We start from the raw sequence: 25,201 nt of genomic DNA, 5'->3' as shown, positions 1-25,201 counted from the left end.
TTTGAGTTAGACGATAAACAGGGCTGAAGGTCGCTCTCCGTTGCTTAAAAAAGAAAAAAAATCCGAGCGAATTAATTGAGTCGAGACGCGGCACCTTGTGTGGCTCATTTACTTTCTACACCCTTCATTGAATGCAAACCACCCCTGACCCCCACCACCCACCCCCCCTGCTCTCCCCTCACACCCCATATGAAGAGAAATTCGAACCTCCCATGTAATTAACATTAATATCACAAAAAATCTTAAATTGATATACCTATAATAAATTTATTTTAAATTATTTTTTTGATCATAAAAAATCTCAAATTAGTATACATATAATAAATTTATTCCAAATTAATACATCTGTGATGAATTTACACTTCATTAATTTTTTTAAATTTAATCATCAAATTGCTAAGTTAGATATCACGTGACAGTTTATTAGTGTACTACTCTAGGGTTTTTACCCTTCGTTTGTCACAAATGTATCACTTTGGGATTTTTCATTATATTAATTCATTTTAACGACGGGTAAATTTTTAATTTGTCACATGTGTATCAATTCGAGATTTTTCGTGGTAAAAAAATTAATTTGGAGTAAATTTTTTACAGCTATACCAGTTTAGGATTTTTTATGATAAAAAAATCGTTTAGGGTAAATTTGTCTTAGGTATACTATTTTGAGATTTTTCGTGATAAAAAAAATAGTTTGGGATAAATTTGTCACGGACGTGTCGATTTAGGATTTTTCATAATACTGTGCTATTTTTCTATAAAAAAGAAGGGGGAAAAAATAGCAGAAGATGCATGGTTCCGAAGTATCCAGGGATATTATGTTATGTTGTTAAAGAGATTAATTAGTAATGCAGCAGGAGGAGGAGACTGGGCGGAAAGTTCTTGTGGCCGTGCGAGGCCAGTGAGCTCCGTCGATCGCAACTCCTATGGACATAGGTCCCCGAGCTCCGCGTGGAAAGAAAAAAAGTGATGAAGTCATAGAAGACGACTCTCGCGGTCAAAGTTTAATTTTTTTGTTTTTTCCTGGATGACTTGACTTGAGCAACTTTTAGAGATGTAGAAGCGAGATAATCCCGGTGACGGATGGACGAGCAGACCTCCTCAAAGTTGCCGGCAAGTGCATGAGCGATGTGAATGCGCCAACACCAGCAGACTAGACCTTCATATTTCGATTCGGTACAGATGTTGATTGAACGAATCGATTGATACTTGATAAGGACAGGACAACAACACGGAAGAGGAAGCACATGGTGGGGCAACCAAGGAGATTAAACCAAAAAAAAAAATATCTTGCTAGATCCGCAAAAACGTTCCATTCCTTTTTTTTTTTTTTTCTGTAGGACTTGACTTGAGCAAATTTTCGGGATGAACCCAACTCCTCTCTTTTCTCTGCACCGTCATAACGCAATTGCAATTCTTCTCCTTTGGCCTTATACTTTTTATTGGTCAAATTTGTGTGGCTACTTCGCACTCGGACTTATCGCAGATTGCAGGGATGACTCTGCACGAGGCACGCTTGCTTCGTTGCCTGTGCATAATTGTATCGTCACTTCCTTCCAGTCGGGCCTGTTTTGGGGAAAACCGCCTTCAATTTGCTCTTTTTTTTGCGCTGTCCGATTCTATGAAATTGCCATCCATGCAAGTTTGGAATAACATGACAATTTCAATCCCGACTTGGGCTGGAAATCCATCCTTCTATTTGGAATAATCTTGTTTGAGTAGTTATGTAAATCGATATTTAAAGTGTTGGTAGAGATTTAGGAACTTTGGATTTGAAAAAAAAAAAAGCCAGAATGTACTTTACCACAATGTTTAATGTGCTCAATATAATGACGTCGGGACTTTTGATACACGTTCAATGCAATTCATGTACTACATAAAACGTGTTCAATATTGACTAAATTGATAATGTGTAAATAGTTTAGAAATTATATTGAATCAATTTGAAATTCAGCGATTACATTATATCCCGAATTAAATTTTAAGTAAGTATCATTTAGTTATATCATCACTCTCTCATCTAACCGACGACGGCTGACCGCTCGGACTGCATCCACCGCCGTAATCACGCGCACCCATCCTTTTACTCAGCTCTTCTCTTTCCTTATCAATTGCATTCTGTCTTTTGATGCTGCCAAAATACCCAAATGCCCTCATGGCGAGGACTCTTTTTGTTCTCCCTTTTTCTGGTATTGATTTTAAATGGTAACCAGGGCTGAGGGCCTCTCTTCGCTATTCAAAAAAAAAAAAAACCCTTAGTCGATCCCCAACTCCATGGCCATACTGTAACAAATTTGTGACCGTGCAAAGGCTAGCGACCACTGCCGGTTGCGACTTCCATGGACATATGTTATGAGCTCTACACGAGCTCATTCGACTAAACTAAGCATGAACAAATAGCACAAGAAGCCGATGCAGTTTCAGATCTCAAGGAGCGATGGATGGGTAAAGTGTTGTGATTGCTCGAGCTGGTCAAACAAGAACGATCTGATTCATTGCAGCCTGTCAAAGTTGATAAATGCACGTTTTTCGACACCAGAGTGGGGCCCTTCCCAACCCAACTCTGCTCTTTTCTCTGCACCACCATGAGTAAGGGAGAGAAAATGATTTGGGATTTTTGGCATTAAAAAATTAATTTAAAATAAATTTAGAGTTAACGTATGAATTTAAAATTTTTTCGTGATAAAAAAAATAATTTAAATAAATTTATTATTAATTTACTAATTTGAGAAATTTCGTGATATATCAATTATTTTGATTATCATGTGATTGATATCATGCATAGATTAGGCGAATTATCTATCGGATCCACCTCATCTATGTATACGTGAGCCCAGACATACGATATCACCGCTCCCGACCACTGACCACGGATAGGTGACTGCACGCGCTTCATCCGTAACCAGTGATCACGACCCCCGTCCGGTCCTCTGCTCCTCCCTCTCCTATGAGTAGCATTCGTCTTTCGCTACAGCCAAAATTACCCAAATGCCCTCATGAGAGGAATTATTCTCTTTTTCTCTTTCGGTATTGAGTTTAACGATGGACAAGGGGCTGAAAAAAAAAATCGTCGGTCATCTCCCAAGTTAAGAGAAAGTATTTTTTCTTTCTTTCATTTTTAAGAGAATGCTCCGAATTTTACGTTTCATAGTTTAGACAAAATATCGTCGATCACAGCTTCAACTAAGAGACTGGTAAAATCTAATGTCACGCGATGGACGAACAACCGCGGATAAATAGAGCCAACGCGGATGATGTGAGTTTAGCATAGTCCAAGGCTGACGGATGAGCTGACCTCTTCAAAGTTGCTGGCAAGGGCATGACCGATGTGAATGCTCCGACACCAGCTGGACCAGACCTTCAAATTTCGAACCGATTGATAATTGATAAGGACAGGACAACACGGAAGAGGAAGCACATGGTGGGGCAGCCAAGAAGATTAAAATAAAAAAAATCTTTCTAGATCCGTAAAAATGTTCCTTTTTTTTTTTGTGGGTCGAAAAAAAAAATGTTCCACTTTGGAACTCATAAATTCTTAAGCTGACCCTTTTCTTCAAAATGATATATAGGTGAGGAGGGAAAAATAGAATAGGGTTGAAATCCAGGTGAAGACATTAGCATGAGCAACCTAACGTTCAACTAGGATTCGGCAGGGGAAAGAAATTCCTCTGCCGAAGATAATGCTCGACAAATGAGACTCACATCACCCAACCAAAGCAGAGAGCTTTTATGATCCCGCAAGTGTCACTATATGCAGAAAAATTCCTTAAAGCTTGTTGATTATGCAGTACAAATCTAAGAAAGAGATTCGCGACTTCTAGAAGTCCTGAGTGTTAGTAAATGTGAGCTTTGGCAAGATTACAGAAGCATCTCTGCAGAAAATGATTCATGACAACCAAAGCAGTCATTGGATTGCAACAGAAGAGCACTATAATAAATCCCCGAGAGAGTGATTATTGGAGATAAAGATCCTAAGGCGTGTTTAACATGGAACGCTGTTAGGGCTTCAGTGCAGGCTTCTATGAGACTTGAGTTGAAAATGTCCGCAGGTTGCCTTATTAGAATTGAAAAACTGTTAATCTGTCCGAGCCTTACTTAACGAGTTTAGATCATGTCTGCCAAAAATTGATCCATTTGGATTGTTCCGTAAACAGTCAGGTATTCTGGTTCGGAGACTTGAATTACCGTCTCAGTATGTTGGATGCGGAAGTAAGAAAGCTTGTTGCTAAGGAACAGTGGGATGAACTCATGAACTATGATCAGGCGAGTACAGAAAACTGTATTTCGCGAAAACCAACACGCTTCTTTTCAGCGTCTCTTGTTTCCTTTCCCACTTTATGGAAGATGTAGCCTTGTAATTTCAAAGAAGAACTTGTTTTCCCACCGGCTATCTCAACTGTACAAGGATTAGGCAGTGCCAATGATCTATGGAAATGCTGAATGATACATTTCATTTGCAGTTAAGCAGAGAGCTCCGTGGAGGACAACCAGTAAGGAAAAAAAATACTTGTCTCTCTTGTTTTATTTATGGGTTTTGCAATTGGTGTTTGTTATGTAAATGTGTTTTTACTTTCTATTATTTTTGTACAATGATGTCGTCTTTAAGAGGGTTTTCGCACAATAAATGAGGTGGGTGTCTGTATTAAGTCGTATGTGATGGATGAGAGGGGGTTGGCCAGTAGACATATTCATATAACCATGGTAGAGTTTAGTTTTGCTTTTGGCCGTGTCTGTCACGTGATAATTATTATGCTTCCTCTTTCTGTCAACCTCATGCTCCAGATGATGCAGGACCACTTTGAATATCAGTCCTCGGTGGGGAATAGTCGTGGGTCAGTACCGTACTGGTCCTATCTGTCCTTTTGTTTTTTGGACGGTGAGGTGGCAATTATTATGTTTCGTCGTTTGCCAACCTTATGGCAGTACGACTTCGTACAAGTGGACCACAATAAGAGGTCTCGGTGAATGGCCGTCGGTCCCCACCCTAACACTCATCCTGTCTGTCTTTGTATTTGGTTAATCACAGTATGGAAATTTTAAGATTTGAGTTATTAATGACGATGGCGCAACCAGTAAGGAATAAAAATACTCACGTAAAGTATCAAATTTCTTAAACTGAGACCAGTGAAAGACCAAATTTTTTTCTCCAATAGCTTTAGCTTTGATGATACTCTAGTGAACTTTTGTTGGGTTTTTTTCCAAAATAATTTTTTTAAAATAAATATTTACAAAATTATTTTTTAAAAATAAATATTTACTGATTTGGGCCTCGCTCGGCAATTGGGCTGCCGAGCAGGCCCTGCTGGGCCCGGTTCCATATGCTCGGCAGCCCAACTGCCGAGCAGCCCACTTGCTCGGCAACTGGGCTGCCGAGTAGCCCACTTGCTCGGCAGCCCAGCTGCCGAGCAGGGGAGCTTCCTTTTTTTTTATTTCATAATATTTATTTATATTTCTTATTTTTTTTATATTTATAATATTTATTTTATTTCGTATTTTTTAACATGTTTATATTTATTTTATTTATAATTTTTTTCTTGTAAAGCTTCTCTTTATAACATAATTAGCAATAATTAATGTAAAAATTTATTAAGATCTATAAGTAATAAATAATGCTGTAATTATGTAATTAATTAAAATATTCATAAAATAAAATTAGTAAGATAAATGAAAAAAATGAGATTTTTATGATATATTCATCTATTGGACAGACATAAATCCAATCGGAAGGCGAAATGGTGATGTATCAAGGGTTCGTTCGATATCGAAAAATAACACCGAAGGGAGAAAATGCAAAATTGACAAGGAAAACGGCGTTTTTTGGGGAAAAAGGTGGGCCAAACCGCCTTTGGCGGTTTGCCAATGGATTCATCTCGAAAAATTACGTGAAATCAAAAAAAAATTCGTCTCAAACGGACGCCCGAGCGACGAGATATGCTCTTCCAAAGTTTTGCCCTTTATTTACTCGTTTCCACTCTTTTGCTGTGGTTTTTAATCTTTTCATGTGGTTTTTAACTCTTTTGCTGCGGTTTTCCATCTATCTATTATTGTGGTTTCCAATATATTCCTAGCGCTATATTACATTATATCACAACATTATTTATTAATTATATATCTTAATAAATATTTATATTAATTATTGCTAATAATGTTATAAACATAAGCTTCACAATAAAAAAAATTTTAAATAAAATAAATATTCTAAGTATCAATAATTAAAAAAATTACAAAATAAAAAAAAAAGAATGTAGGCTAGGGCTTGCTCGGCAGTGGGCCTGCCGAGCAAGGGGTTGGGCGGCTTGGGCCCACCCCAGCCCTTGCTCGGCAGCTGGGCTGCCGAGCAGCTCTTGCTCGGCAGGCCCACTGCTGAGCGGGCCTCGTTCGGCGGTTGAATTGCCGAGCGAGGCCCAAATCAGTAAATATTTATTTTTAAAAAATAATTTTGTAAATATTTATTTTAAAAAAATTATTTTGGAAAAAAACCCACTTTTGTTTTGGTGATCAAAAGTCCAAAAGTATCGTTGCAGATATTTTGGAATCAGACTTCTTCCATTCGAATTGAAATTGAGCTTTCCTCCGTTTACCTCGAAAGCTCTGGGAAAAAAATAAAGGAAACTAGGTGGAATCCACTGCCAAACTCCTACTCTTTCAAACGAAAAAAAGAGAAAACTTTCGGATTACCTTTGCTCCTCCACCAGAGAAATATTAAGGAACTTATAAAAAATTCAATGCATCTTATTAAGGCTTAAGACCTTTTGTATTGATGTGGGTCCCGCAATCAAGACCTTTGTTCTTTCACCACACAATTTTCTTCTTTGGTCTAGCACCATAGAAATATTAAGGAACAAAAAAATGCATCTTTTTAAAGAATATATATATTAAACAGCGTATTCATCTATAAGTTTAAGCTTTTGAAATATTACATGATATCAAATAACGAGATTCCGAGTTTAAATCTTTCCACCGTTGCCGAGCAGGCCCTTAAAAGACCTTATTATCTAAGTAAGTCTTTTTTTAATGGTTTGATTTATCTAATTGAAGCAGTTAGCAGCCATAATCGCACCAATAATGCAAACGCCATATATAAATTGATACCTCATTGTCCAGGATCAGTATCCACGCGTTTAGAGTCATCCCAAAAGCAATAAAAAGAAATGAAAGAAAAAGGACAAGTGTTGTTATAGGTCAGACTAGACAATGCCAAATGGACCCATGGGCCCGGAACCGGCCCGTTGACCGGGCCCACGGTTCCAACCCGATTTTTTTTTTTTTACAAAAAAAGAGAGTAGGTTTGATAAAAAGAGTAATTGAGCTTTGGAACCGGCGGTTTCGAACCGGAACCGGAACCGGCCCGGAATCGACGGTTCCAAACCCGGAACCGGAACCGCCGGTTCTCGAACCGGAACCGGCGGTTCCGTCGAACCGGCCCCCTCTAGGTCGGACCTTCCGAATCGATCTATTGAAATTATTTGTCAAATCTACCTTGTAGACATCCTTCCGTAATATCTAAACTAACTTGAAAAAGTTAAAATGTTATGAGATTTTTAAAGAAAATTAAGATTTCATCACATAATATTAACTAAAAGCTTATATTCTTCGTGATGACATCGAATGTTTAGGAAAATTTTAGAAGCAAGTGGAAAGTCCAAGATTCTCTAGAACATTAGGCTAATGCGATTCGGAAAAGTTTCACTTCTTCCAAAAGTGATTTTTTTTAAGTATTAATACGATGAAAACCCCAAATTGATATATTTATGATAAATTTATTCCAAACTATTTTTTGATCATGAAAAATCTCAAACTAGTACATTTATTATAAATTTATCTTAAACTATTTTTTTGACCATAAAAAATCCTAAACTGGTACACCTACAGCAAATTTACCCTAAACTAATTTTTTGACCATGAAAAATTTCAAACTGGAATACCTATGGAAAATTTACCATTCGTCAAATTGGGTTAATATTACGAAAATCTCAAATTGATATACATGTGATAAACATAGGGTAAAAAACATAAATCGGTACACTCATGACCTGCCACATGCTATCTAACTTAGCAATTGGACTGTTAAATTTAACGAAGACTAACGGGATAAATTTGTCATAAATGTATCAATTTAGGTAAAATTATCATAAATGTACCAATTTAAAGTTTTTATGATAGAAAATAATTTAGAGTAAATTTGTCATAGGTAGTTTAGGATTCTTGGTGGTAGGGATGAGCATGGGCCGGGTGGGCCGGGTCTAGACCTAGACCCCGAAACCGACCTCGTTATTACCGGTTCCCAGTTTTTGGAACCGAGAACCGACCTTGTTTGTCTTGGAACCTGTTTTGAAACCAACCCTATTTTTCGGTCCGGTTTCGGGGTCTACTCGAGAACCTGTTTTCCTTTTTTTTTTCATCAAAATAATATGAGCATTGATGAAATGAGCAACAAAAATTATAATACACCAAAAGTAACAATCCAAAAAATAATAATAAATAATAGTATGATCCACCAAAAGCAACAAACCCCGATATAAAAAATAAAAGTTGCAATTCACGAAAAGCAATAATGATCCTCCGTAACGCTGAATTAACATAGTGCAAGTCTTTTTATCACACTTCAATTTTCGTTGTACCTATTAAAAAAGAACTGAAATTGTAGGATCCAAATAACATGCTAAAAGACACCGCATTAAGCGCGCATGAATCAGCACCAGAAAAACTCAAACACCACGAGCATAAAACCAAAATCATAGTTATTTGGACACTACATTAGGGTTTCTTTTTTTTTTTAAATAACTAAAAACCGGTTCTAAAACCGGTCCGGGTGGGTCTTCACCTAGAACTGGGAACCGGACCGGTTTCAACCGGTTCCCAAAAATTGGAACCGAAACCCGGACCGATTTGAGCAAGAACCAATTCCCGACCCTGTTTTTCGGGTGGGCCGATCCGGGTTCCGGGTAAACCCGGTCCGGTTGCACACCCCTACTTGGTGGTATTAATCTCTTTTTTTATAAAGAAAAAGAAAACTATCCAGATTTTCACGCTTTTATAATAGATTTCTATATTTACTTGCTAAATTCTAAATTAAGGTTTGATCATATCAATTAATATAACGTATACTTATCTGTCAAACTTCAAATGATGGAGAGCGTGGAAAAGTGCACATCTTCTCGAACAAAATTGGAAAAGAAATCCATAATTGTTAGCTTGAAGCCATTTATTGGGAGACCTCAACCGTCGTTCACGGCGAAATTGCCCCAGAGAATCCCGAGGAAAGATCTTGTTAAAAGCAAAAGTGATAGTGGAAAGGTACAAAGCAATAAAGCAAAGGAAAAAGAAGATGGGACATCCTAACGTGGAAAAGGAGAGCCACCAGTACTTTCGCGTGCCCTTTGTGCTGTCCCCAACATTTTAGTCAAAAGAAAGTTTCTTTAAGAAACGCGCAAGTATAAAGATTCATAATATTAACTAAATTGATAATGTATAAATAGTTCATAGATTATATTAAATAAATTAATAATTCAACGATTACATTATATCCCGAATTAAATTTTAAGTATCATTTATTAATATCATCTCTCTCTCTCATATAACCGAAAATGGCTGGCAGCTCACACTACATCTGCCATAATCACCCACGACTCATTCTTTTCCTCTGCTCCTCTCTTCCCTAATAATTGAATTCTATCTTTTGCTGCTGCCAAAAATACCCAAATGCCCACATGGCGAGGACTCTGTTTTTTTTTTCCCCCTTTTCTGGTATTGATTTTAAATGGTAAACAGGGCTGAGGGCCTCTCTCTGCTGTTCAAAAGTTCGAGCGAATGAACTGAGTCATTTGACCCAAAAAAAAAAAAAAACCGAGTCGAGCCTCGACTCGGGGGCCATGCGGTAACAAATTTGTGGCCGCTTAAAGGCTAGCGACCACCGTCCGTCGCGACTTCCATGGACATAGGTTACGAGCTCTACACGAGCTCATTTGACTAAAATTAAACATGTGTAAATAGTACAGGAAGCCAAGGCAGTTTCAGATCTCAAGGAGCAATGAATGGGCAAGTGTTGGGATTGCCCGAGTTGGTCAAATAAGAACGATTTGATTCATTGCAGCCTGTGAAAAGTTGACAAATGCAGGTTTTTTTAACACATCAATAAAGACAGAGTGGGGCCCTTCCCAACCAAGCCTTTTTCTTTTCTCTGCACCATCACAAGTAAGGGAGAGAAAATGATATGGGATTTTGGTAACAAAAATTAATTTAAAATAAATTTATAACAAATACATTAATTTAAAATTTTTTATAATAAAAAATTAATTTTAAATAAATTTATATTTAACGTACCGATTTGAAAAATTGCATGGTATATCAATCATTTTAATTATCGTGTGATTGAGTTCGCATGCACCGACATATTAGGTGAATTATCAGTCGGGTCCACCTCATCCATTGGTATTCGTCAGCCTGGACGCACAATATCAGCGCTCCCGACGGCTGATCACGGCCCCTATCCTTTCCACTGCTCCTCCCTCCCCTATCAGTCGCATTTGTCTTTTGCTACAGGAAAATTACCCAAACACCCTCATGAGAAGAATTAGTCTATTTTTCTCCTTCGGCATTGAGTTCAACGATGAATAGGGCTGCAAAAAAATCATCGGTCATCCCTCAAGTTAACAAATTTTTTTTTTTTTTTTCTCTTTCCTTCGTTTTAAGGGAGTGCTCCAAATTTTATGTCTCATAGTTTAGAAGAAGCAATTTAGGAACTTACTCAAATCCAAGCTCTCACACAATTTCGTCTAAGAGACTGGTAAAATCTAATTTCGCGGCATGCATGAACAACCGCGGATAAATAGAGCTAACGTGGATGTGATGTGAGTTTGGCATAGTCCAAAGTGACTATAGACAAATTATCAAAGTTTAGTTTTTTGTATTTTCCTGGAAGACTTGAGCAAATTTTAGAGATGTAGAAGCGAGATAATCCTGGTGACGGATGGATGAGCAGACCTCAAAGTTGCCGGCAAGTGCATGAGCGATGTGAATGCGCCAACACCAGCCAGACTAGACCTTCAGATTTTGATTCGGTACAGATGTTGATTGAAAGAACCGATTGATACTTGACAAGGACAGGACAACAACAAGGAAGAGGAAGCACATGGTGGGGCAACCAAGCCAAGGAGGCTAAACAAAAAAAAAAAAATTCTTGCTAGATCCGCAAAAATGTTCCATACTTTTTTTTTTTTTTCACAAATGCACTTTGTTTAACACCTGAGGAATGAACTAAGGTTCATTTGTGCAACAATATGGACGGGTTCTTCCATGCTTTTCAACACCTTATGCATATTTGGACAGTCCTAGATCGACATCGTTGGGCATTTCTTTCTAACGTTTGAGAGGAGAGGGTAATCCCTCCTACCCGGGATGAAAAATATAGGGTGGGAACTGGTGGGGTGCTGATCTGATCCAGTGATGCTGGTCGGTCGCTAGCCTCTGCTTGCACAGCTAGACGCCTTGCCCCTAAAAAAAGGCTTCTTAACAGGGGCTCCTAAAGACAGTGTCACCTCCCCAGAATTGACTAAACATGCAGAGAATCGAATTTGCTACAATTGGTCAATAAACATGATTAATTGCAAGATCACTGCAGCCTGTCGAAGTTGACAAATGCAGGTTTTTCGCCACGAACCCAACTCCTCTCTTTTCTCTGCACCATCACAACGCAATTGCAATTCTTCTCTTTCAGTCTTATACTTTTTATTGGTCAAATTTGTGCGGCTACTTCGCACTCGGACTTATCGCAAATTGCAGGGATGACTTTGCGCGAGGCTCGCTTGCTTCTTTGCCCGTGCATAATTGTACTGTCCCTTCCTTCCAGTCGGGCCCATTTTGGGGAAAACCGCCTTCAATTTATTCTTTTTTTGCGCTGTCCGATTCTATGAAATTGCCATCCATGCAAGTTTGGAATAATATGACAATTTCAATCTCGACTTGGGCTGGAAATCCATCCTTCTATTTGGAATAATCTTGTTTGAGTATTTATGTAAATCGATATTTGAAGTGTCGGTAGAGATTTAGGAACTTTGGATTTGACAAAAAAAAAAGTCAGAATGTACTTTACCATAATGTTTAATATGCTCAATATAATGATGTCAGGACTTTTGATACATGTTCAATGTAATTCATGAACTATATAAAAGTGCTTAATATTGACTAAATTGATAATGCACAAATAGTTCACAGATTATATTGAATAAATTTAAAATTTGGCCATTATATTATACGCTGAATTAAATTTTAAGGAAGTAACATTTAGTAATATCATCGCTCTCTAATCTAATTGACGACGACTGACAGCTCGCACTGCATCCACCGCCATAATTGCGCGCGCCCATCCTTTTCCTCGGCTCTTCTCTTTCCTTATCAATTGCATTCTGTCTTTTGCTGATGCCAAATACCCAAATGCTCTCACGGCGAGGACTTCTTTTTTCCTCCGCTTTTTCTGGTATTGATTTTAAATGGTAAACAGAGCTGAGGGCCTCCATTCGTAACCAGTGATCACGACCCCCGTCCGTTCCTCTGCTCCTCCCTCTCGTACCAGTCGCCTTTGTCTTTTGCTACAGCCAAAATTATCTAAATGCCCTCATGAGAGGAATTATTCTCTTTTTCTTTTGCGGTATTGAGTTTAACGATGGACAAGGGGCTGAAAAAAAAATCGTCGGTCATCTCCCAAGCTAAGAAAAAGTATTTTTTTTTCCTTTCATTTTTAAGAGAGTGTTCCGAATTTTACGTTTTATAGTTTAGATGAAACAGTTTAAAGACTTATTCAGACCTAAGCTATCAAGAAGCATCGTCGATCACAGCTTCAACTAAGAGACTGGTAAAATCTAATGTCATGGCATGGACGAGCAACCGCGGATAGATAGAGCTAAAGCGGATGAAGTGAGTTTAGCATAGTCCAAGGCTGATGGATGAGCTGACCTCCTCAAAGTTGCTGGCAAGGGCATGAGCGATGTGAATGCTCCGACACCAGCTGGACCAGACCTTCAAATTTCGAACCGATTGATAATTGATAAGGACAAAACAACGCGGAAGAGGAAGCACATGGTGGGGCAGCCAAGAAGAATTTAAAAAAAAAAAACTTTCTAGATCCATAAAAATGTTCCATTTTTTTTTTTTTGGGATCGAAAAAAAAAATTGTTCCACTTTGGAACTCATAAATTCTTAAGCTGACCCTTTTCTTCAAAATGATATATAGGTGAGGAGGGAAAAATAGAATAGGGTTGAAATCCAGGTGAAGACATTAGCATGAGCAACCTAACGTTCAACTGGGATTCGGCAGGGGAAAGAAATTCCTCTGCCGAAGATGATGCTCGACAAATGAGACTCACATCACCCAACCAAAGCAGAGAGCTTTTATGATCCCGCAAGTGTCACTATATGCAGAAAAATTCCTTAAAGCTTGTTGATTATGCAGTACAAATCTAAGAAAGAGATTCGCGAGTTCTAGAAGCATCTCTGCAGAAAATGTGAGCTTTGGCAAGATTACAGAAGCATCTCTGCAGAAAATGATTCATGACAACCAAAGCAGTCATTGGATTGCAACAGAAGAGCACTATAATAAATCCCCGAGAGAGTGATTATTGGAGATAAAGATCCTAAGGCTAGTTTAACATGGAACACTGTTAGGGCGTCAGTGCAGGCTTCTACGAGACTTGAGTTGAAAATGTCCGCAGGTTGCCTCATTAGAATTGAAAAACTGTTAATCTGTCCGAGCCTTACTTAACGAGTTTAGATCATGTCTGTCAAAAATTGATCCATTTGGATTGTTCTGTAAACAGTCAGGTATTCTGGTTCGGAGATTTGAATTACCGTCTCAGTATGTTGGATGCGGAAGTAAGAAAGTTTGTTGCTAAGGAACAGTGGGATGAACTCATGAAATATGATCAGGCGAGTACAGAAAACTGTATTTCGCGAAAACCAGCACGCTTCTTTTCAGCGTCTCTTGTTTCCTTTCCCACTTTATGGAAGATGTAGCCTTATAATTTCAAAGAAGAACTTGTTTTCTCAACTGTACAAGGATTAGGCAGTGCCAATGATATATGGAAATGCTGAATGATACATTTCATTTGCAGTTAAGCAGAGAGCTCCGTGGAGGACAACCAGTAAGGAAAAAAAATACTTGTCTCTCTTATTTTATTTATGCGTTTTGCAATTGGTGTTTGTTATGTAAATGTGTTTTTACTTTCTATTATTTTTGTCCTAAAAAAAAAAAAAAAGAGGGTTTTCGCACAATAAATGAGATGGGTGTCTGTATTAAGTCGTATGTGATGGATGAGAGGTGGCTGGTTGGCCAGTAGACACATTCATATAACCATGGTAGAGTTTAGTTTTGCTTTTGGCCGTGTCTGTCACGTGATAATTATTATGCTTTTGGCCGTGTCTGTCACGTGATAATTATTATGCTCCAGATGATGCAGGACCACTTTGAATATCAGTCCTCGGTGGGGAATAGCCGTGGGTCAGTACCGTACTTGTCCTATCTGTCCTTTTGTTTTTGGACGGTGAGGTGGCAATTATTATGTTTCGTCGTTTGTCAACCTTATGGCAGTACGACTTCGTACAAGTGGACCACAACAAGAGGTCTCGGTGAATAGCCGTGGGTCCCCACCCTAACACTCATCCTGTCTGTCTTTGTATTTGGTTAATCACAGTATGGAAATTTTAAGATTTGAGTTATTAACGACGATGGCGCTATCAGTAAGGAAAAAAAATACTCATGTAAAGTATCAAATTTCTTAAATTGAGATACAGTGAAAGATCAAATTTTTTTCTCCAATAGCTTTAGCTTTGATGATACTCCAGCGAACTTTTGTTTTGGTGAACAAAAGTTCAAAAGTCTCGTTGTAGATATTTTGGAATCAGACTTCTTCCATTCGAATTGAAATTGAGCTTTCCTCTATTTACCTCGAAAGCTCTGGGAAAAAAATAAAGGAAACTAGGTGGAATCCACTGCCAAACTCCTACTCTTTCAAAGGAAAAAAAAAGAAAACTTTCGGATTACCTTTGCTCCTCCACCACAGAAATATTAAGGAATTTATAAAAAATTCAATGCATCTTATTAAGGCTTAAGACCTTTTGTATTGATGTGGGTCCCGCTATCAAGACCTTTGTTCTTTCACCACACAATTTTCTTCTTTGGTCTAACACCATAGAAATATTAAGGAACTAAAAAATGCATCTTATTAAAGAATATATATTAAACAGCGTATTCATCTATAAGTTTAAGCTTTTGAAATATTACATGATATCAGATAACGAGATTCCGAGTTTAAATCTTTCTCCCGTTGCCGAATAGGCCCTTAGAAGACCTTATTATCTAAGCAAGTCTTTTTTTAATGGTTTGACCGCAATCGCACCAACAATGCAAATGCCAAATATAAATTGATACCTCATTTTCCAGGATCAGTATCTGTGCATTTAGAGTCATCCCAGAAGCAATAAAAAGAAATGAAAGAAAAAGGACAAGTGCTGTCATAGGTCAGACATTCTAAATGGATCTATTGAAATTATTTGCAAATCTACCTTATGGACATCCTCGTATAATATCTAAACTAACTTAACATCGAATGTTTAGGACAATTTTAGAAGCAAGTGGAAAGTTCAAGATTCTCTAGAACATTAGGCTAATGCGATCTGGAAAAGTTTCACTTCTTCCAAAAGTGATTTTTCTTTTTGAGGATTAATACGACGAAAACCCTAAATTGGTACATTTATCATAAATTTATCTCAAATTATTTTTTGATCGTGAAAAATCACAAATTAGTACATTTATTATAAATTTATCTTAAACTATTTTTTTTACCATAAAAAATCCTAAACTGGTACACTTGTAGCAAATTTACATTAAACTAATTTTTTTACCATGATAAATTTCAAACTAGGACACTTGTGATAAATTTACCATTCGTTAAATTGGATTAATACCACAAAAATCTCAAATTGATACACCTGTGATAAATAAAGGGTAAAAAAAACGTAAATCGGTACACTTATGAGCTGCCACGTGCCATCTAACTTTGCAATTTGAGTGTTAAATTTAACGAAGACTAATAGAGGATAAATTTGTCATATGTGTATTAGTTTAGGTAAATTTATCACAAATGTACTAGTTTTAAAATTTTTTATGATAAAAAATAATTTATAGTAAATTTGTCATAGGTAGTTTAAAATTTTTCGTGGTATTAATCTCTTTTTTTATAAAGAAAAAGAAAACTATTCGGATTTTCACGCTTTTATGATAGCTAGGTTCATAGATTTGTTTATTCACTTGCTAAATTCTAAATTAAGGTTTGATCATATCAATTAATATAACCTATACTTATTTGTAAAACTTCAAATAATGGAGAGCGTGTAAAAGTGCACATCTTCTCGAACAAAATTGGAAAAGAAATCCATAATTGTTAGCTTGAAGCCATTTATTCTGAGACCTCATCCGTCGTTAAGGGCGAAATTGCCCAGAGAATCCGAGGAAAGATCTTGTTAAAAGCAAAGTGACAGTGGAAAGGTACAAAGCAATAAAGCAAAGGAAAAAGAAGATGGGGTCCACCCTAACGTGGAAAAGGAGAGCCCCCAGTGCTTTAGCATGCCTTTCGTGCTGTTCCCAAGATTTTAGTCAACAGAAACGCGCAAAGACAAAGATTCATCATTTAGTTACTGTCGCTAGATTTATTTTTTTTTTTACTAAATCACCCTCGAAAAAGGGAGAGTAAATATCACGAAAATTCCGATATATTTATAAAAAAATCATTTCAAATTAATTTTTTAATTACAAAAAATATTGATATACTTATAATAAATTTATCTCAAATTAATTTTTTGAATAACAAAAAAAAAAATTAATGCGCCCGTGACAAATTTGCCGTATGTTAATTATCGACAAATTGAGTTAATACCATGTAAAAATCCAAACAAGTACACATGTGATGATTGGAAATAAAAACTTCAAACTGGTACCTATCAATCACCACGTGTAATCTAATTCAATAATTTGATAGTAAAATTTAATAAAAGTTAAAAAATAATAAATTCGATACATATGTACTAGTTTGATATTTTTCGGTATTAACCTAAAAAAATAGCCCTATGCTCTTTGCCCAGGCATTGGTGGAGCCCCTTATTGCTAACAGGCCTGGTCTAGCATGGCCTCTCACGGGCTCGAGTCCAATTACCATTCTTAGGTTATAATTTGTTAATGTACATGCTAGGTAAAAGTTAAAATGTCGAGGTTCAAGTCTGTTGCAAACTTTGTTCAAAGCCAAAGAAATGTAATGCACAAGTACGAAGAGTCAAATTCAGATTTTGAGGGACAAAGAAAATTTCAATGTGCAATTGCTGGTGTAGTATAAATACTGATAAGTTATGGTCTTGGTAATGAACCGCGAATATGTGATGAGATAATTACCAAAAAAATTTTAAATTTATTGCAAATGTGTTAATTCAATCCTAAATTTTTTTTGGCCTATTGATTCTTAAACATTTTGTATTTATGCCAATTCATTTTATTCGGCCAAACTTTGGTTGGCAAGCGTTGACATGGATAAATTTTACTAATACTTTTTTTTATTAATTTATCTTTTTTCTTCGTCGGCAACTAGTGGAGGCGAGCCTCGTCCGCCCTCGTCTCTAGCTCATTGCCGAGGTTCGGCGATCGGAGAGAGGAAGAAGCAAGGGAAGGAAAAAAAATAAAAAATAAAAAATAAAGAAAATAAAATAAATAAAAAATCACTTGCTGAAGACCAACAATTGCAATGTTGGTCTTCAACAAGGAATTCCTAGTCAACGCGAGCTGATGACTCGTGTTTACTAAGCTCTTACTAGGACAGCCTTTGCATTCTTGAAAAGTAAATTTGTGACAGTTGTTGTCTAAGTTACGAAATCTTTCTTCTCCGCACGTAGTTGACGAAAAGGTCTAACAATTTTGTTCCACCTTTTCTTTTGGGTTAATACCACAGAAAACCTAAAACAGGTACACTTGTGATAAATTTATCGCAAATTATTTTTTTTAACCATCAAAAACCCTAAACTGATGCACCTTTGACAAATTTACCATAAACTGGTATCCTTTTGATAAATTTATCCCAAACCTGTACATATATGATAAATTTATCCTTCGCTAGTTTTCGTTAAATTATATCGTCAAATTGCTGAGTTGGATGACACATAGCAATTGTCGGATGAATACGTTTAGGGTTTTTACCTTTTATTTGTCATAGGTGTGTTAATTTGGGGTTTTCGTGACATTAATCCAATTTTGCGAGAACTAACGGAAGGTAAATTTTTTGCATGTGTGCCGGTTTGAGATTTTTGATGATCAAAATAATTTGTTTGAGGTAAATTTGTCACGGATGTACTAGTTTAAAATTTTTGGTGGTTGAAAAAATAGTTTAGGGTAAATTTGTCACATATGTACCAGATTGAGATTTTTGGTGATCAAAATAATTAGTTTTGGATAAATTTATCTCGGATGTACCAGTTTGAAATTTTTGGTGGTCCATAAATTTATCACAGGTATATCATTTTGAAATTTTTTTTGTGGTTAAAAAAATAGTTTGATGTAAATTTGTCACATGTGTACTAATTTGGGGTTTTTCGTAGTATTAACTCTTTTCTTTTATATCATATTCTTTACACATACAATATTCAATTCCCAATGATCCAATTCCCGATGATCGTACGGCTCCTGCGCTCGGATCGAGCAATTATGGGATGATGATGTCATGATTTTTAAGATAGCCATCAGTTCCAAATGTACTCATATTATAAATAATTCATAAAATTTAGACAAATTGACTGAAGTCAAAATTTGATAAGTATGTTTAACTAAAAGAAAAAACAAAAGCTGTTGCATCCTATACAAGGTGAGTATTCTACAAATTATTTGAGAATCGATATGTCATAGTAAGTCGCATTCCCAGTCCTGTCTCATTCACAAAGGAATCGGTTCTATGAATCGCACCCAAGCTCAATTTTCCCGTCAGTCAAGTTCAATTAGTTTTGCTTCAAGTTTGAATAACACGAATTATTAAAATTTGAGATTGAATTTGAAAATATTTGACTTCGGAAACTTGCCATCGTAATGGAGTAATTGCACTTTCATATACCTCCAATAATAAAAATAAACAAACGAATGATATCAACATTAATTTTAGTGTATAGTTTGAACCATTTAATTGAACCATAGAACACACATTTGTCCCAAAAGCACGCCTCGTTCTCTCGGCGAAAGTACAACGGAAGACATTGCTGTTGCAGCCTTTCTAAACGTCCCTATTTTAAGCAAAACTTCCTTCAGTGCCTTCACGCAAATGACAAAATCACCAAATGTGACACCGAATATGCTTGCCAACAGAATAAGCGCTCCAGGCCAAATTAGGAAAGATCATAAAGAATATGGAGCGGCATAGGTGGTGGTTGGACAGTGAGATTTTTATTGTGAATATGGAGGATCATGTATTTCCAGGTCGGGGCGAATTCTTGACTGGGTTGTGGAGCTGTAGTGCCCGTTTGAATGGGGGAAAAACTATGGCTGAATGATCCCTGTGGTGTACAATTGGCTGTTTTCAGAACATACAACTGACGAGCATTGTGTTATAATCGGTTGGACTTGTTAAGCTCTTAAATTCCCTTATATTTGTTCAAAACCAATCTTATTCTGCTGTTTCTAGTTTGGAGATAAAATTTGTTCAGTGTTTCAATGATTGAACATCAACTAAGCAGCTTTTTCTCCAGTCTATTAGCACTGTAGCCTCATGTTGTCTACTTAATACCCTTTCCTCGCATTGCATTGTGTATATAGCTCGTTAAGTTCACGAAGAAGGAAGCCAAAAGTGCACTGAAATATTGTTTTGGGTCGATGTTTCCTCATAGTGTCCCCGTTACTTGATTTGTCAAATAGTTTGCAAGAGACATAAGAAACTTGCTTCATTGCTTGTAATTAAATGAGCTTGTGACGGCATTTTCAATCTGAAATTTTCGCAACTGGTAGATGCAGAACTTAGAGTGAGGCTCAAGGCTCATGAAGCTGTTTACAATCACATTCTTGCCACAATATTGGGGGATTATGCATCTGCCATAAGTGCTCTTTATGAAGAAGTTTTGCCTGTACCTAGAGCTTGTTGTTATTACCCTTCAGGTTTCACCATTTCAATACAAAAATATCTTAACTAGATTCAAAGCTTTTTATTTTGCAGGTTTACATGTCAGATTTGACAGAACTTTTTAGTCGGACATGTCCTAGATGTGAATGGAAAGACTAAGGTAGTTTAATATGTTTTAGTATGACATTGTTGCTGAGGTGGCTTGAAGAATAGAAACTCAGTAGTCAGTACTAAATGGGCAGTTCTTGAAATGAGATTTTGTGGGCATATGCTGCCTCCTATTAGTAGCTTCTGAACTAGTTATTAATGCCTTTTGATTTGAAAGGAGGGGTTCAAAGCCGTCGAACAGATAGCTGACGTTCAGAATTGCTTACAGTTACATAATTCGTGTAGTAGTTGCCTGCCAATTTGCGATAGTTGTGATGCCTCTTTGTTGAATTGCATCTAATCGTTTGCCTCTATTTCTAAACCATATATATGTATTGTTTGTAGGCATATGTTGGGGTGGCCAAGGACCTTAATGCTATGGTTACAGCTTTCAGAGGTACTCAAGAACAACAGAATTCATGTTAACCTTAGCAATTCTTTCCCTTACAATTGGCATGCAAAGGATTTGATGAAAATTTAAGCTAAGAAGAGCAGCCTCAGTGAATTCGTACACAAGGCACATGGTTCTGCTGTCCATACGAACGGAAAAAAAGGGTGAATTAGTTCCACCAAGACGCCAAAGTAACTTTCTTGTAATTTTAGATACAGTCATGAGAAGATCACATACTCTGAAAAATTCTGTCTTGCCTCTTTCTTCATTTTTTGCTTTTCAGTTAGTGATTACTTCTATTTATGTCTACAACATACAAAATTGGATTCAAGATCTCCACCGGAAATAGCTCGACATAAACTACCCTGGCATGCCTGGTGCGATGGTGAGTTCTAGAGATGATAAGCCTCTCTGACTCTATTAATTGTTGCCTAGGTTCATCATGTATTTTATCATGCTTATCACAGTATGACAATTTGACCTGGTATTTTGGATGCTGTCATAAGAGCCATATGATTTATATGGAGACAACAACGTCATGGCGACAGGGCATTCTACGGGAGGGGCTATGGCATCCTTTTCCGGACTTGATCTTGTAGTAAGATAAATTATAAAATTATCATGGCTGGGACTTGTGAATTTTATTGGTTTTTCTTTTCTTTTCTTTCTATCGAGTTTTTCCAACCGTTCAGTTTGGTCTGCTAGGAGTTATTTTGAATTCTCTACCAAACTCTACCTTGAAGAGTCCAGACTCTTTATGTGGATCTTGACCTTTCTATGGCTCTCATATTTATATTTACAATTCGTCATGCGTAGCATCTTGTTTTCTTACGTTTGTGGTAAATCAACCCATGGACAAAACACAAGAAGAATGGGGTGCAAACAGCTCTCTACGCGAACCACCAATTATTGAAGTCTCTAGTTGTGTGAATTAAGTTGTTGGTTGGAGCCAATTCTAAGATGTCTAAATTATGCTTTTTGTCTCTGCTTTAAAATAGAGTGGTCCAGTGTTCTTTTCTAGGGACTTGTTGTGAAATGGGTACTGTTGACGCCTAAATTTTGACTAATTTATTTTTTGCATAAAAATTATAAAAAATCATCTCACATATTTATTTTTAGTGTACATTGCATTGGCATATAATAGGGCAAGCAGAACACTTAAATTGGCATGCGTCTAGACTAGGCACGGGATGGAAAAATACACCGAGAAGATTTGAAACTTCAGGGACCGTATTGCAAATACTTAAAATTTCAGGGACCGCATTGCAAATACTTGGAACTTCGGGGACTGTATTGCAAATACCAAAAGAAGATGAAGAAGGGAAGATGATGAAGGGAAGGTGATGAAGGGAAGATAGAAATGGAAGGTGAAGAAATGAAGATGAAGAAGGGAAGATGAAAATGGAAGGTGAAGAAATGAAGATGAAGAAGGGAAGATGAAAATGGAAGGTGAAGAAATGAAGATGAAGAATGAAGGGTGGAGAAATTTGGCTATAAAAGAAGGGGGAGGTGGAAGAGAATTGAGAGAGAGAGTAGAAGAGAATTGAGAGAGTTTTTTTAGGGGGGAGTGGAAGAGAATTGAGAGAGTTTTGAGAGAGTTTTTGAGATGAATTTTTAGAGAGGAAAAAGAGAGTTCTTGAGAAAAATCAGAAAAGAAAATTCGAGAGTGAAGAAAAGAGTTTTAGTCGAGCGTCATCTTCGACGAGTCCCGACACATATTTCGCCCCGCGCAACTCAACAACGCCATTGCTTGCCATTTTCGACGACAACCGCGTTCTTCCAACTCCGAGATCTTGAAGGGAACTATAACGTGTATGTGAGTAAGATTTTGTGTAATAGAAGGTAATCCTTTCCATCTCGATCTACAAAAATGTAATCGTTTGGTTTGAACATTTGTTTGTTTATTTTAGACATGCCACGTGTTCCAAATTTTAGCATTATTACATGTTAATTTATTTTTATAAATACTCGTGATTGGCTGCGTTTTCTTTCTTTCTAAATCACCCATGGTGTATATCGTACAAAGTTCAATGTTTTACATCCCCATATAAAAGAAGAAAAAACCAAAAAAATTGCATCTTTGAATTTCAAGTAAAATCCATCAAAATTGCCAAATCAAATATTTTTCATGAAAATGGTACCGAAAGGGCGTTAGAGTAATCTAGCGTAACCAAATCCCCGAATTCAAAATCTCCGGTTCGCGGAAATAAGATAGTTTTCTCCCGCTATTTTATTTAGGTTTCTAATCAACCTACCGAAAATGATTAGTGGCGACTCCAAATTCAAAATACGTTGCATGTTAATTATTTGAACATTAAGTTGTGATTTGGTATGGACTTGGGAGAGTCCGAGTTAGGTTAGTTAATTAATTAACCCGATAATCCATTAGCCCGAAAATTAACTCGTTTATTTTTTAGGTCGCGACAGGTACCAAAAATGGTAACCTACCCAAAGTCGTCCCATTGCTTCTCTCTCCATGCCAAGTGGTAATTCTTTCAGAGCCAGACATTTATGTGGCCCATGATAGGATCATAGGTTGCATGAACTTTAGACTATAGCTTTTCTCGAAGAATTCGTAGCAAGGAGAACATCTTCTCCTAACACAGATGATTGAGAATTTTACTTTTGTTTTCTGGTTTCTTGATGAAATTTGTTCTTAGCCAATTGTGACATCATGCCCATTCGTTGTGGCCCTCTTTTTGATTTAGTTTCTCACTCGTTATTTATGACGGTAAGTTTTGGAGTTCAAGGGTCATTTTCACCATGAACCTAGTATTTTATGTTTAGGAATAAGGGCATTAAAAGTCATAAAACTTGTCAAGTATAATTGAGTCTCAAAACTTTCAAAAATTACAATCAAATTATAAAACTTATCATAAAAATTCAATCAAGTCCTAAAACTTACTAGCATTTTTTGTTAGTCTAGTTGGACGGAATTAATGAAAAGACCGATTGCACCAACTTGATAAATTTTGGGACTTGATTGCACTTTTTGAAAGTTTTAAGATTCAATTGTACTTTCCCGACACGTTTTAGAACTGGATTGCATTTTTGAAAAGTATTGCGCTTTCGTGACAAATTTTATGATTTTCAGTACACTTATCCCGTTTATTTATGTCATTGGCAGGATGGGACTCACCCACCAACATCCAATGCTTCTTATGGCAGCCTCGTTTGTAAATTCAACACCTTTTCTTGGGGCCGACCGTGGGGTTGGTTTTATTGTGGGTGTGTGGTTTGGTGTTAGGGAAATTATGAATGGGATATTGGCAGAGTTACGCTAGACCTTCAATCCTCATGGAGACAAAGGGCTGTTCTATTGTTCACCATTGTATGCGAAACGCAATATATGGTTATTGATGCAGAGTGTTTTTGTTTTTTCCCCGTCCTGAAAGGGCAATTGCTGCATTAACATTCAAGTTATTTCCAGGTCTAATTATGTGTGCTGAAGCTGGTTTTTCCAGACTAGCATTCGCTTGATTTACTTATTGCACTGGGGACACTTCATTTCCAGGTCAATCGTGAAGCACAGAATGTTCAGGTTTTAACATTTGGACAACCTTGTAGTGGCAATGAAGTGTTTGCATCTTACTACAGTGACCGCGCGCCAAATGCAATTCGTATTATTAATGGACATGATATTATGCCTCATTTGCCTCCGTACTATTCTTGGTTCCCAGATAAGACTTACCATCACTTCCCTAGAAAGGTAGGCTGTCATCTTGACGGAATATCATGTAAACTATGGGGAATTGTTGCTGACTGAATTTGACATCTGCTTTGCATTTATTTGGACCTATCTAATTGGTGAAGTCTCATTTATTCTAACAATGTATGTACTTTCTCTTTTTGCAGCGTATATAATATAACTGCCTTGTTTGTATCTTCTTAGTACAGCAGGGAAGTCCATAGTACTAGTATGACTTTTCAGAAATATTTGAGTTACTCTCATTGCTGCAAGAGCCATCATGAGTTTTGTCGTACCAATTCTGAAATTTAAGATGCGTAATTTGGTCTGCTATATACTCTCTCTCCCTCTAATGGCTGATAACCTAGTCCTAAGCTCTATGCAATTATACGCATTTTGATAAATGTATGTCTATCAATGCTTATAATTACAGGCAACTAGCTCAAAGACATCCACGGGCAAACATATTGATGTGAGAGACTGAAAATGATTTGATACCACCCGCTTCTCTGGTGACTAATCATAATCTTTTCTATGTCGGGGTTCACATGTAATTGGAATGTTCCCTCCGTTGCAGGCATGGCTGTATAATATACGATTTGGTCGCCTGGTTTATCGGGTTGAGAAAGTTTGTGATAGCTTTGAGCAGATCCATCATGCAGCAGATAATGAGGTAGTTTCGGTTGTAGCCACTTGTTTGAGCAATTAGTTTGGGGACCTGTCGTGCTAGATGTAATAAGTCACGTGATAGATCAGCTTTTTCTAGAGATTGTCAGTCCTTTGTCACCAGGATTATATGTGGACGACTGATGAGAGTGTGTTCGCAAATCAGTGACTGGCAACGGCATT

The 25,201-nt window shown here is 37.0% G+C and overlaps 1 protein-coding gene and 1 pseudogene across 1 annotated transcript in view; one reads left to right on the top strand and one right to left on the bottom strand.

Annotated features, from left to right (window-relative positions):
- Window positions 1-25,201, bottom strand: part of LOC115753688 (disease resistance protein L6-like) — a 420,087-nt gene that overhangs the window by 180,573 nt on the left and 214,313 nt on the right. The window lies entirely within an intron of this gene.
- LOC125313573 lies at window positions 19,420-24,430 on the top strand (annotated as a pseudogene).

This window comes from Rhodamnia argentea, chromosome 1 (assembly GCF_020921035.1).
Source record: "Rhodamnia argentea isolate NSW1041297 chromosome 1, ASM2092103v1, whole genome shotgun sequence".
Lineage (NCBI taxonomy): Eukaryota > Viridiplantae > Streptophyta > Magnoliopsida > Myrtales > Myrtaceae > Rhodamnia > Rhodamnia argentea.
This window is presented reverse-complemented; position numbering and strand designations above follow the sequence as displayed.